Source organism: Rhinatrema bivittatum, chromosome 15, assembly GCF_901001135.1.
Source record: "Rhinatrema bivittatum chromosome 15, aRhiBiv1.1, whole genome shotgun sequence".
Lineage (NCBI taxonomy): Eukaryota > Metazoa > Chordata > Amphibia > Gymnophiona > Rhinatrematidae > Rhinatrema > Rhinatrema bivittatum.
In genome coordinates, this window is record NC_042629.1 from 9,734,975 (window position 1) to 9,750,102 (window position 15,128).

The window sequence follows — 15,128 nt, forward strand, 5'->3', positions numbered from 1 at the left end:
GTCAGGCGTGATGCGTATGCCATGTCAGATTTCATCGCCTTCCTGCAGGCATGACCTGCGCCTACCTGATAGGTCTTAGTTTGACCTTGAATCCCCCTCCCTCCCCTACAACACACACTGCCGAGATGTTTCCCACTTGAGAATCTGAAAAATTGCCTTTGGATATTTTCCATGGCATGAGAAGTAAGATAGGAGCTGCTCCGCCTTCATCTGCAGCTGCGAAAAGAAACATAATATCAAAAGAAAGTAATTCCTATCGAATGAGGTCCCCCCGTCTCTCCACACAGAGACCGCTAGCAGGTGCTTTACATTGAGGTCCCCCCGTCTCTCCACACAGAGACCGCTAGCAGGCGCTTTACATTGAGGTCCCCCCGTCTCTCCACACAGAGACAGTTAGCAGGCGCTTTACATTGAGGTAGATCCCGTCTCTCCAAACAGAGACCGTTAGCAGGCGCTTTACATTGAGGTCCCCCTGTCTCTCCACACAGAGACCGTTAGCAGGTGCTTTACATTGAGGTCCCCCTGTCTCTCCACACAGAGACCGTTAGCAGGCGCTTTACATTGAGGTCCCCCCTGTCTCTCCACACAGAGACCGTTAGCAGGCGCTTTACATTGAGGTCCCCCCGTCTCTCCACACAGAGACCGTTAGCAGGCGCTTTACATTGAGGTCCCCCTGTCTCTCCACCCAGAGACCGTTAGCAGGCGCTTTACATTGAGGTAGATCCTGTCTCTCCACACAGAGACCGTTAGCAGGCGCTTTACTTTGAGGTCCCCCCGTCTCTCCACACAGAGACCGTTAGCAGGCGCTTTACATTGAGGTCCCCCCGTCTCTCCACCCAGAGACCGTTAGCAGGCGCTTTACATTGAGGTCCCCACGTCTCTCCACACAGAGACCGTTAGCAGGCGCTTTACATTGAGGTCCCCCCGTCTCTCCACACAGAGACCGTTAGCAGGCGCTTTACATTGAGGTCCCCCCGTCTCTCCACCCAGAGACCGTTAGCAGGCGCTTTACATTGAGGTCCCCCCGTCTCTCTACAAAGAGACCATTAGCAGTCGCTTTACATTGAGGTCCCCCCGTCTCTCCACACAGAGACCATTAGCAAGGGCTTTACATTGAGGTCCCACCCGTCTCTCCACACAGAGACTGTTAGCAGGTGCTTTACATTGAGGTCCCCCCGTCTCTCCACACAGAGACCGTTAGCAGGCGCTTTACATTGAGGTCCCCCCGTCTCTCTACAAAGAGACCGTTAGCAAGTGCTTTACATTGAGGTCCCACCCGTCTCTCCACACAGAGACAGTTAGCAGGCGCTTTACATTGAGGTCCCCCCGTCTCTCCACACAGAGACAGTTAGCAGGTGCTTTACATTGAGGTAGCCCCCCTGTCTCTCCACACAAAGACCGTTAGCAGGCACTGTACATTGAGGTCCCCCCCGTCTCCCCACACAGGGATCGTTAACAGGCGCTTTACATTGAGGTCCCCCTGTCTCTCCACACCGAGACCGTTAGCAAGTGCTTTACATTGAGGTAGCCCCTGTCTCCCCACACAGAGCCCGTTAGCAGGCGCTTTACATTGAGGTAGCCCCCCGTCTCCCCACACAGAGACCGTTAGCAGGCGCTTTACATTGAGGTCCCCTGTCTCTCCACACAGAGCCCGTTAGCAGGCGCTTTACATTGAGGTCCCCCTGTCTCTCCACACAGAGACCGTTAGCAGGCGCTGTACATTGAGGTCCCCCTGTCTCTCCACACAGAGACCGTTAGCAGGTGCTTTACATTGAGGTCCCCCTGTCTCTCCACACAGAGCCCGTTAGCAGATGCTTTACATTGAGGTAGCCCCTGTCTCTCCACACAGAGACAGCACCCGCTACCATTCTCAAAACATCAAGTTGACGCTTTCCTGCTTCTGCTGCCTCATCTTTCCGCTCCTTTGCTTCGGTCTCCTTTATTTTGTCCTAATAGTTTGCTTTCTGGTGCTTTCATCCTTTTAACAATAAACGATGTAGAACTTTTAATACCCCCATGCCATTTTTTTAAATATTCTTCCCCTGCTGGATTCAGAATCTGCATTGTATTAATGTGATGAGTATATGGGGTTCTGAAAAGAGCCAACATAGCAATTTAATTAGGTTCATACTAATAGAAGTACCTAAGTAAAAGATCTATAAATCCAAATATCTCCTCAGGAATGAAACAGAAAGGCAGTCTGGGAGTGGGCTGGGATTATTGTGTTTCTCTCAGACTGCTAGGGTAAGGGAGGCAGATAGGGGAAAGGTAGCGACTTCCACTCCTCCAGAGTCACTAACAGGTTTGCTTTGCAGGATTCCCACAATGAATATGCATGAGTTAGATTTGCATGTACAGTCCGGTTAGTGTCTCTCAAGGACTGGTCATTATGCTGTGGTGTTCTTTGGAAGAAGATGCCAAATTAAATGTTTCTACGTATTAAAAGTATTTTAAGAGTATTTAGTAATTGTGGACGTTAGTGTATGTTTTCTTGTTGAAATGGGCATACTTAGCGCATGTGTTTAGGGGGCCTATGAAATAATGTGTATTGTGCACTGTAAGGGCATTTTGTGTGTGCTAAAAATTGCATTAGAATTATCATGCACATCCCACACATACACACACCCCAACCCCTGATGGGCATCATCATTCAACACCCCCCCCCCCCCCTCGGACCTTCACAAATCCTCCCTGCAACACTTTCATCTCTCACGGATCATCACAAACTCTCAGGATACATCATGAACCTCAACCTCTACAAGATCAACCCCAACACCATCAAGAATCTGGACTTTCCAACATAGCTAAACCCCTCTTAAATCAAACCCCATCATGGTTGGAGAGCCCTGCCCTCTCTAGAATGAATTCTTTCCATGTCAATCTTCACTAGGAGGTGGCAGGTGAGAGCCCTGCTACTGGCACTGCTCTGGCTGCCACAGCCAGGGGCAGCAACCCCCAGCCATTGAGGGTAGCTGTCAGATGCCCTAGGTACATGCTTGTAAACATTTTATAGTTGCACACTAAAACTTTTTGTTTTATCTCGGCTTCGATTGCACAGGGCCTTGTTTCTCTGTGGCCCTCACTGTGATGATATGAACAAAGCATTATCCATGGTGTTATGGTTTGGTCTTGGCATGGTTTGAAAGAAGGCCTGCAGTATCTGATGCAGTATTTTATTCCATTTGTAAGGTGAACGCTCTGAAGAGATCAGTCTGTATAAAAAATAATAGAGGATATTATTAGTCAGAGCTCCTCCTGAAGGGGGAAATCATCTTCAGCTTACCAGACATGTGACTTCTCTCAGCAGAAGTATTAGGAAACCACAGAGCAGCACAGAAATGAGCTTAAAAACATCATTTATTTTGGACACAATAATTTCGCCCCCAAAATGTCTTTCTCTGTGGGCACTTTAAAAGCGTGTGCACTGAAACAAAGAAAGCATGTGCCCTAGCCGAGACTCTGCAATGAATACAGATTCATTACGGCCGTTTTCTTCTCTCGTCCCAGACTTCCTGCTGCCGGATGCTGATACTGTCTAGTCAAATATCTCCGTGCTATGTGTACCTTTCTCCTGGGCATTATAACTTCAGCTCAGGTGCCTTTTCATTTCATTTCACTTTGATCAGGTTAAGGATTTGAGCAGCTTTGCCCATTTAAAATGTAAGGTAATCTGAAGGTCAGTGAAAGTCAAATAACAGTTTCTGAAATCATTTAATATTTATTTAAACAGTGTTACGTCGAAGTGAAATGCAGGAGTGTTAAAAAAATACTTGGAATAAAGAGAGAAGAGAAACATGTCACTGATGCTTCAGAAATACCTTGTGGTTGTGGGGAAGTTAATTACTGGAAGTAATTAAGGGTATATTGTTTCGGAAAGATGACATCAAAGCAAAGCTTATTTTTCTGTTGAATTTCACGTCAGGAGGCTGCATCTTTTAACCGTGTCTAGAATCCTCCCCTTTTCTGTAATGCATGCAATTGTTTTCTGTATCTCTATTTGAGCTAAGTATAACAATAAGAGTGAGCATGCAAAACATCAAAAGCAGATAGTATAATAAAATTAAATGAAACCCCTTTAAAATACAAGATAACAGTACTATTTCCTCAATGCACATTTATAAAATACAATCCATCTCAAATAAATCTCTCACAGCAGAAGTTGGGGCAAAGTCTTCTAAACAACATTCTCACATGGCTCACTAAGGGCCATGCCCCTTTGGCAGTGATCCACCAGTAGTCACCCCATAACCCAGGGCAGACTCTCTGAGTCTGCACTCATGGCAGTCGAGGGCAGAGCCAACAGTGAGATCACAGCAGCACTTGGAAAAGCAAGAATGGAGGAAGAGATGGAGGAGCTGCATCCAGACCTGTGCCCTGGAGGAAAAGCCGAAAGCCAACCTGGGATCAGAAGAGGTGAAAAAATGCACAGAGGTAAAAAAAACTCGACAACCCACCTCTGCACTGCTTGCATTGCCTCCCCTGCAATGGTGTTTGCTGAGGCCTCTCCTCCTGTCTTCCTTACTTCTGCACTGCCTACGTGGCCTCCCATGTAGTGGTGCTTGCTGAGGCCTCTCCTCCTGTCTATCTTACTTCTGCACTGCCTGCGTGGTCTCCCCTGCAGTGGTGCTTACTGATGCCTCTCCCTCTGTCTACCTTACTGCACTGCCTGTGTAGCCTCCCATGTAGTGGTGCTTACTGAGGCCTCTCCCCCTGTCTACCTTACTGCACTGCCTGCGTGGCCTCCCATGTAGTGGTGCTTACTGAGGCCTCTCCCCCTGTATACCTTACTGCACTGCCTGCGTGGCCTCCCATGTGGTGGTGCTTACTGAGGCCTCTCCCCCTGTCTACCTCACTGCACTGCCTGCGTGGCCTCCCATGTAGTGGTGCTTGCTGAGGCCTCTCCCCCTGTCTACCTTACTGCACTGCCTGCGTGGCCTCCCATGTAGTGGTGCTTGCTGAGGCCTCTCCTCCTGTCTACCTTCTACGCTGCTGTGTGGCCTCCCCTGCAGTGGTGCTTGCTGAGGCCTCTCCCCCGTCTACCTTACTTCTGTACTGTCTGAGTGGCCTCCCCTGCAGTGGTGCTTGCTGAGGCCTCTCCCCCATCTACCTTACTGCCTCTGAGTTCCTTCCCCCTCCCTTAATTTCTCTCTCCTTTTTTTTCCCACCGTCTCATTCTTCCCTTTGTTTCTGCGGCTGCAGACAGAGCATCGTAAGAGACCATGTTAGTTAGCGAAAGACGTCATCTTGTTTCCTGTAAGCTTGTCTACCTCATGCAATTTGCACTTCTCACCACTGGCCAGGCATCAACATTTTTGCCATTTCAATATCATGATAAATATTGCATCACTAATCGTGCCTTAGAACATATCAGAAAAATTCTAAACAGCTAATTATTCCTCATTAGCTTGGCCATTACCATATTTCTATAGGACCCCCATGATAACATTTATTGTGGCTGCAATAACACCACTTATATTTTAGGAGATGTGGTAAATGGTTAGTGCATAACAAGAGGCATTTATCACACAGTCCACTGCTTTAGGGCAAGATAAATGCCTTATTGCCCGTTAGTACACCTAGACCAGTGGTCCCCAAACCTGTCCTGGAGGGCCACCAGCCAGTCGGGTTTTTGGAATATCTTCAATGAATATGCATGAGAGAAAATTTACATGTTATGGAGGCAGTGCATGCAAATTTTCTCTCATGCATATTCATTGAGGATATTCCAAAAACCCGACTGGCTGGTGGGCCCCCAGGACAGGTTTGGGGACCCCTGACCTAGACTTACAAATTCAGTTGTAACTAAGAAATTTGCAAAAGAATACATTATCAGATAATCAGATTGTACCAGACCAGAAAACATCCAGCCAAAATTCTGCTTTTTTCATCTAAAATACCATTTATTTAAGCGGTCTTGGCAGTAATAGTTTTGTGTGTCCCAGCCTACAGTGACTTCCTTGACCTTGCCAAGGGTCCAGATGTAAGCCCCCATCTGCATTTTTTCTGCTAGCCTATCCTATCCATGTGCATGCCCTGCTCAGTTATATCGAACAGATGCTTGTTAGAATGCTGATATAGTTTTCGGTCGCAATCACCAAGTCCATGTTTAAATCCAACAGCTGGCATGTCAGCACCTGAGGTAAATAACACTCTTACTGATGTACCTGTCTGTCTCAATAAACACGTTCATTTCAAACTGTCATTGGTAGATGCCATGATTTATTACAGCTCGGGCATCCTCAAAATAGCACAGCCACAACGGCCACAAGAACACTTTTAGGAAACCTGAGAGACTCGCTTCTTTTCCGTGTTCTCTTGCTCTTCTTTGTCAACAGGTCTGGATTGCAGAGCAGAGAATTGTATAATACCGGGGTGGCCAGCTCCGTCCTTGAGAAACAAGAGCAAGCAAGGCTTTCAGGATATCCACAATGAATATGCATGAGATAGATTTGTATACAATGGAGGCATTGCATGCAGATGTACAATATCTCATGCATATTCATTGTGGACATCCTGAAAATCTGGCCACCCCTGGCTTAAAACATGAAATACTGGGCAGCTTTATAATGGAGTATGAGGGGAAGGTGCAATCAGGATATAAAAGTGGAAATATGTTTCAGAATCCAGAATATATCAACATATCTATACAAAATCCATGGATTTTATCTATTGCATGTCATAAGTGCCATATAGCCTCAGTTCAATTATTAGTCTATATATGTAACTGTATGTGTCTAATATTTTATTTTATTTAATTTATTTATTTAGGTTTTTTCTATACCGGCATTCATGAGCGGATCACATCATGCCGGTTTACATTAGAACAGGGGGTGCATAGAATGATAAAACTTTAACTGGTGCATAAGGGTTGCAGTTACAATGAAACAAGGTAATAGAACTGGGAGAAGGAAAAAATAGCAGTATAGGTTAACATAGGTTAATAATTATTTACAGTGCCAGGTGGCTACATTATTTTGGAGGAGATGGAGGTGGTTGTGTTGTCAGGGAAGGCTTGTTTAAATAACCAAGTCTTCAATCTTTTTCGAAACGTTGGTAGACAAGGTTCTTGGCGCAGATTCGCAGGGATGGAGTTCCAGAGTGAGGGTCCGGCAGTCTAGAAAACCCGGTCTCTTGAAGTTGTATGCCTGGTGGATTTTGTGTTCGGTACCTGGAGGGATCCTCTGTAGGCTTCTCTGGTTGGTCTTTGGGAGACATGTAGGCTAAATGGATATTGAAAGTCCAGAGCTGTTAGGTGATGGATGGACTTGTATATGATGGTGATGGACTTGTAGATGATTCTGAAGTGGATGGGTAGCCACTGAAGATTTTTTAAGATGGGTGAAATGTTGTCTCTTCTTTTGGAGTGTTTTGTACCATCTGTAGGGGTTTGGTGTATGAAGATGGAAGGCCCAGGAGGATAGCGTTGCAATAATCTAATTTTGCGAAGATTATTGCTTGAAGTATAGTTCTAAAGTCCTGAAAATGGAAGAGCGGTTTTATTCTTTTCAACACTTGGAGTTTGTGAAAGCAGTCCTTAGTGGTGTGGTTTACAAAAACTTTCAGATTCATTTTATTGTCAATTATGGCTCCTAGGTCTCTGACTTGGGGTGATAGAGGGATGTTTGATGTGTGGCTGGAGTAGTTGTTGTTTTCTGGATAATATGAATTTCAATTAACAATATAAACTAACATGAATTCCATAATTTAGGAAAAGGCCGTGAATGGAATCATGTTAGAGGAGCCAAATAAATGTGCCTGTTATCTAAAGTCACTGAGTCTTATTTTTGGCACACTACTGACAGAAAGTGGCAGTGGGACTGGAGGCCCAGTACACATGTTTTCCACCCATACCAGCCTGCCCCATATGTTGAAATGATGATAGCTCTGAGCTTTGGTGGGAGGCGATCTACCTTGTGTATTCAGCATGGAATCATATTCAGGGGCTATGTCACTTCTCGTGGAATTTGGAAGTTTCATGTTAATCTGCTGGTGATGATGTTCGAGAGATGAGTTGTATGGTCAGTCAGTTATATGATGCATCTCTGTCTCTTACCATAAGTTATTAATGTATGAGCACTCCCAAGCACTCACATGATAGCATTCGCCCATGCTTTTAGTTGTATGTTTTATCAACTCTCAAGATGTCTACCCATCTCCATAAAAACAAGATGGTAGTTTTACTGGCTTATGACTGTGATCTGGGAACAAACTCCCCACAAAGGTTTACCCTCTTCTTCTTTGCTACAATATATTTTCTGCTTATTGAACCCAACTTTCAAAACTGTCCACGTACACCACTTGGGTGCAAGTGGATCTGTGGAGATTTATGTTACTATTTCAGGCACAAAAGAACCTGCATATATTTCACCGTGCGAGTATTTTTCATTTTAATGAAATATTTATTGAAATTTTTTCATTAAACAAGCAAAATAACCAGATACAGGTTTTGCTTTGTGTCTGTATTATGCTGTCTCATTATACACCAGGTCAGAAATCTGGGTTTCCTCCTGGACTCTAAACTCAACACTGACACCCACATTCTGTCCGTAAGTAAATCTGCTTTCTTCCAGTTACTTCAACTATGTCACTTTCGACCTCGCCTCGACGACCGTGCATTTGCAACAGTGATTCAGGCCTGTGTTATCTCCTGCTGGACTATTGTTATGCGCTGTACATTGGTCTTCCCAAGAAACTAGACCACCACCTACAGCCAATCCAAAACACAGCAGCTCGAGCTATACTTAAGGCCAGGAAATACGACCACATCACACCTCTCCTTAGATTCCTTCACTGGCTCCCTACACACTACCGGGCAGTGTTCAAACTTTGGTCTTCATATTCAAAAGTCCTCAATGGCCTAGTGCCTGCCTATCTGCACGACCATCTCCCCCCCCCCCATCTCACCTGCCCTCTATGCTCACTCCCCCAAGCACACTTGGTTGTGCCAGCCCCCAGAGAACTGAAACTCAACCACCAGAAAAAGCACATTCACAGGAGCAGCCCCCATTCTCTGGAATTCTCTTCCAGATGACGTCAGACTTGCCCCTGAACTGCTTACATTGAGGAAATCCCTAAAGACATGGCTGTTTATAAAAGCCTATGGCATGCAAACTCCCCATCAAACCTGGGAATGGACCTCTGTTCCCCCACCCAACCATCAGAGTACTCTTAATTCTCGCAAGTCATTAGATCTCTCACTCTGCTTCGCCAGTAGATCTCGAACTATAAACTACTGCACCTGTAAGTCTATTACTAAACTAGATATTACAACCTACTGTTAATTGTTGTTATTACTCTTTCCCTTTGTAATCCCTGCTCCTTGTAATTCAGCCATGCTCCTTCGTAATCTCAAACCTCACTCTCTGTAACACAGTTCCCTGTCATGCACTTTGAGCTCTATTGGTGGAAAAGCACGACTACAAGTAAACAATGATGATTATGCCTCTCATGATGCCCACATTCATAATGCCTCCCCTTCTAAAAGGCTTCCACATTCCTTCAAAAGCTAGATATCTCTCTCCAAATTGCAGTCCATTTGGTAAACGCCCCATATTCACTTATATAAATCAATCTCAGTAGGCAATAGGGGTGTGCATTAGTTTTGAACTTAAATGTAAAACGCAACTTATTTTTTTTTTTAACTTAAAAAAGTGATGAGGCGAAAACGATCGGATTTCCAACTTATTCAACATAGCTATGTTGAATACGTTGGAAATTGCGATTGTTGATCCTAAATAAAAATTTAAACCCCTCACCCTGACCCCACCAAGCTGGCCAAAAGTTCCTTTTGGGTGCAACGAGGGTCCCGGAGCGATCGCGCGGGGAATGACGTGACGCCGACGTCACGTGCTCCTCGCAAAGGAGTTCAGAAATGGCGTCCTGACTCCCTGCTGTACCACCAGGGAGTTAAAATTTTATTTGCACGTATGGACATAGACTCAACTTATGGAATTCTCCTTATGTCCATATTGACCGAAATTGACCCCCCCTTTCGACTTATGGACTTATGAACATAAACTTTTGCTCTGCACATCCATAGTAGGCAACTCAATCTTCCTCCAGTGATGCCACCATCTCACAGCCCAAAGAATATGAGCAATCAACTTAGCTATCTTAACAGGAACACCTTCCACCACAGCATTTAGCAGATATATTACAGGATTCAACTCAAATATAACATTGCTGATTTCAAAGAAAGGTTCTGAACCCTCCTCCAAACAGGAGTCAGCAGAGTGCAACACTACCAAATAAGTATTTGTAATACAGGAACATGAATATTTTCTCCACCTATTCTGTAAAAGGTGTGTACATTTTACATGCACAATGATTGTAATAATTTTTATGTAATAACCCAGAATTAAATACAAAGGCAAGTATTTTATAAAGTAAGCACATGTTCCACTTCTGAAAATACTTGCTTGTGATTTGTAATCACCAATTTGCTGATATCTTCTTCAGTTCCCCTAGACCAGTAATGGCAAACTCCAGTCCTCGAGTGCCACAAACAGGCCAGGTTTTTAGGATATCCACAATGAATATGCATAAGAAAAATTTGCATGAACTGCTGCCATTGTATGCAACTCTATCTCATGCATATTCATTGTGGATATCCTGAAAACCTGGCCTGTTTGTGGCACTCGAGGACTGGAGTTTGCCATCACTGCCCTAGACCCTCCACCAGTTCACCAAGACCTCCAACCCAAAAACTACAGACAAAAGGTGAGTGTGGTTTCAATTGGGTGAGTCAGATAGCAGGTGTGGAAGAGCACAGACAAGTTTGGTAATGTGTGCACATAAACTTGTACACTTACTCCTGAACCCCTCCCCCCCCTTAACATTTACATGAAACACCATGTGCACGCAACCCCCATGTACTCTTTGAAAATTACCTCCATTAAATTTAACTTAGCATATCACTAGGAGATTTGATATTGCCATAGCATGCTGCAAGCAATATGTGTAGTTTCTTTTCTTGTGAGGGATTTTGTGCATTGCGTATTGGTACATTCTCTCCAGTCACCTATAGTGAAGTCCCAGTTGCTCCTGATATGAAGACACATAGTATGACCTATTTTGTGACAATTTATTCCTTCCCTTGTTATGTCCCCAAATCAGGTGACTCTCATTGTGTATTTTGAAGCTGCTGCATAGCAAGGTCTCTCAGATATGAAATGTTTTGTCACAGTCAGACGCCGGATATCAACTAATACATCGACATATTCCACATTAGAGAAATACTTTGCATTCACATTCAGTGAGGAAATGCAATTTTGTTTTCTAAAGTAAAAATAGATGGTTAGATTAAATAATGAATCCTTAGTTTGAGTTTAATCTTAACCTTCAAGAAACTCTGTAAAAAGCTCTCTTGAGCAATTACTATGCTCATAAATCTTGTTCATGTTGTTGCTGTCAGGACTTTTCATTACCAAAAGCACTTCAACAGATCACTACACTTCTCTTTCTACAGCACAGGTAGAAAATGTTATGTCACCTTAATTTAATGCAGCATGGTTGTGTTTACCATTTTCTGAAACACAATGATGGAAGACCAAAGGGAAAGAGAGAAGTCGGATTGCAGAATATCAGTGGAATGTGTCAGTGCTTCTCTATCCAGTCAGTCTGGTTATAGGATGCCTATGATGAATATGCATGAGATATTTTTAAGTACAGTATGCATATTCATTGTGGATATCCTGACAACCAGAATAGCAGGTGGTCTGCAGGGACCAGACTGAGAATCACTGAAATAGTTGTTCTTCTTGACAAAAAATACCATAACTAAGCAGTAAAATAATAAATGCAAAGGATAAATTAGGAAGGCATTTTTTATTTGTAAAGACAGAAAGTGCCATGTTTGTGAAGGATGACAAAGCATGAAAAATACCCAGTCTGCTAGTCTAATTATTTGAAGGGATGTGCATTCTTTTTTAAATGTAATGAAAAATACAATGAAACCCATGCATTTCAATTAAAAACAAAAATAAAAAAAAATCCTGAAATTCTTTTTTTTTTCTTTTTAAATTTCATCTGAGAAAGTCAATGGAAAAACATGAATATGTAACATTTTCCTTCCACCTCTCCCCAGCTCTCACATCCAGACCTGTGGTCTCCAGTGATTCCTGCCCTGCTGGTGCTGGCTGGTCCAGAAGCCTACACAATTTTGTTTTGCAGTCGTACAGCATACTTCTGAAGCTAGGTGCCAAAACACTTCGAAAACTAGCCTATTTATTTTTAAGATCAAACATTGACTTTATAATTCTTTTTGCATCACAAAAGAGAATTAATTTAAAAGTATTTTTACTCTATTTGTAAAGACCATTTCCTATTACAATTCTCTTGAATTTATGGCTCTTAAAAGTCCATAATCTTGGAAGACTGAATTGTATTTTAAAGTTACAAAATGATAACACTTGAATTTGGCTACTAACGTGGCTAGACAGCACTGGTCTAGTTACTTTAGTGGGTGATGTAATATATAAGCAAGTAATCATGCAGGTGCTCTTTATTTTTCCATTTTTCTCCAGCATTTCTGCTTGTATCATGATGAGTTGTCCTCTTCAATACTAAGGTCTATTGCTTATCACAAATACAGACGTGTCCAGAACTCCTGCATCCGATGAGTGGGAAGGAAAAAGGTAGCAACATTTTCTGCTATCAGAACTAGTCATAGACAGGAGTACTAGTTTCAGGGGCACTTTAGAAAGTGGTGTACCGTGCACCACCAATCAGTGGCGTCCTCTCTGGGCGCTACACCCCTGCCGAGACTGATGATCAGTGCCCTGAGAGTCTTGTTTGTCGCGGTAAATAACGAAAACGAAAAGGTTTATATTCTAATTCATTGAACTTACCCCATCGACCCTGCCTTTTGTCACTCCGTGCTGCCTGCTTTCCAGCTCTATCAGCAGCGCAGGCTGCGGGGCCTCGGAGCATGCGCAGTGCTGCTGGTCCCTGTCGCCCCCTCCTGCTACTCCGCCCTTCTGCTTTTGAAACAGCAAAGTGTACTGGCAGCAGGAGAGGTGGGAGGAGCCACGGAAACAAGCGGCACTGAGCATGCTCAAAGGCCCCGCGGCCTGCCCTGCCCTGGCTTCTTTGTGCCCGTGTTGCTGATAGACCTGCAAAGCAGGCACCACGATGCACCTCTTCTGAGCCGCCCCTCCCCTGGGTCAGGAATTTGGGGTGACTAAGCAGGAAGGAAGGAAGTAGAGGGAGAAAAATGGAGACAGTACATGGGAGAAAGAGGGAGGGTTGGAAAGGGAAGAAGAGAAATGAGTAGGAAATGGGAGAGGGAAGATAAAAATGTAGAAGAGTGGGAGGTGAGGTTCATAGGTTAGGAGAAGGGGGGATATGGGGAGCACATCAGTAGGAGAGAGGGGAGGGAGAGAGGCAGAGGGGGAGGTTGGTAGTGGGAGAGGAAGAAGGGAAGGATGAGGGAAGAGATGCACAAAAACAGACTCAGTGGAAGAGTAGGGGGTCAGGGATTGGAATGGGTATGCAGGCTTGTAGTGACTTGGTGATTTGGTAGGAGGTTTGATCAGAGGCAGGATGCTGGGCTTCGTGAACCATTATCATTGCCCTGACCAGCAGGGCACTCCTTATGTGGAGGTACATGTCTGTGAAAGAGGTTGGAGATGGTGGAACTGGGAATAGGAGGCTGGGTAGGGGCAGAAGAAAGGGGATGAGTGAGGAAAGCAGGTGGAGCAGTTGAGATGAGAGAGGTAGATGAGGGCTGGGGAGGGGTGGTGAGTACAGATGGAGGAAATAGGAAACTAGGGAGTGGGTGAAAGACAGAGAATAGAAGGCTGGGGAGGGGAAGGACTGGGGAGGGGGTGATAGTGGAAGAGAGGTAAGAGATGAAAAGAGGGAGATGGGGCCTGGAGGAGGAGAGGTGTAATCTAGCTATGAGAGGATAGAGAAGCAAGGAAGAAAGAAATGGAGGAAGCAGATGAAAGGGAAAGATGAATGTCAGAGACAGATATAGAGAAAGAAGAGAAGACAGGAGGAGAGAGGAATTGAAAAGGACTTCAAAGAACAACAAAAGGAAAGTGAAAGAAACCAGGACCACCCTGATTACAAAAAATAAAAAGATCAGAAAGGTAGGAAAATGCATTAATTTTCAGTTTTTAGTGAAATGTAATTATGGGCAGATAGAAAGGCAAAGAAAAGAGAAATGGAGAAAAAGAAGAAAGGGAAAGAACAATGTCTGAGACAGATGAGGGAAGGAAGGGAAGGAGAAGAGAAGAAATGGAAAGTGGAATGGAGAAGTCTCAACCACAAAAATAAAATAACCAGACTGCAAAGGTAGAAAATATTTTTAGAGTGTGCAGTATGTCAGCTTTGGGAATGGGCATTTCTTATGTCTTCACATTTTGCTCACTTCAGGAGGAAATGCATTGCTGTTTCTTTTTCTCCGGTGTTGCACCGCATGCAGAGTTTGGTTTCTTGGGGTTTCCATTTCAGGGTTTTGGGATTTGTTTGTTTTTTAATTTAGATTCTGTTTGGATTTTTTTGGCATTTCAAAGCAGATTACATTCAGGTATTGTAGATATTTTTGTCTGCATTTTCCAGTTTTTAATTTGTGCTCCCTTAGTTTGTGTTCTGTGTGTGATTGCGGTGAGGGATTCTGCTGGCATGTGTGTCTGGCTTCTCTCTTTTTCCAGTAGAAGGTGTATTGGTGTTCTATTGCCTGTTGTAATATTTGTGGTGCTGCTACTTCCCAGAAACAATTGCTGCTGTTTGAAGCCTGGAAGTTTGTTATGGTTTGGCATGTTTTCTATATAGGTTCTGAATGTCTTTTTAAAATGATTTTGTGTTACTTCAAAACATTTCTGGCTGTTAGTGAAGTGACACTAGAATCTATTTTGGTATGGGGAGTTGGTGTGGACCTGTCTTTTGGAGAGTGTATCTCTTTTGGATACCTCAGCAGGGGCAGCTGGGGGGCATCTCATCCTATCATATCCCTCTGCGCAGGCAGCAGAGGGCCTTGACTCATTCCTGACTACTGGTACCAGTTACCAATAAAGTCAAGCCCTGCTCCTGCTCTGGGCTGCCAGCACTCTGAATTGCCTCCCATAGCCTGACGTCATCAAAGGCCAGCTGAATGTTGCTTGTATTAACATGTCAAAACAGTG

General features: G+C 44.1%; 1 long non-coding RNA gene across 2 annotated transcripts in view; it reads right to left on the reverse strand.

Annotated features, from left to right (window-relative positions):
• Nucleotides 1–12,968, reverse strand: part of LOC115077006 — a 146,901-nt gene extending 133,933 nt beyond the window's left edge. The window contains exon 1 of one of the 2 annotated variants that reach the window (XR_003852931.1): nucleotides 12,849–12,968. This is a non-coding gene — a long non-coding RNA (uncharacterized LOC115077006). The remainder of the gene's footprint in view (nucleotides 1–12,848) is intronic. The other variant, XR_003852930.1, reaches the window with a different exon arrangement.
• Between the last annotated feature and the right edge of the window lie 2,160 nt (nucleotides 12,969–15,128).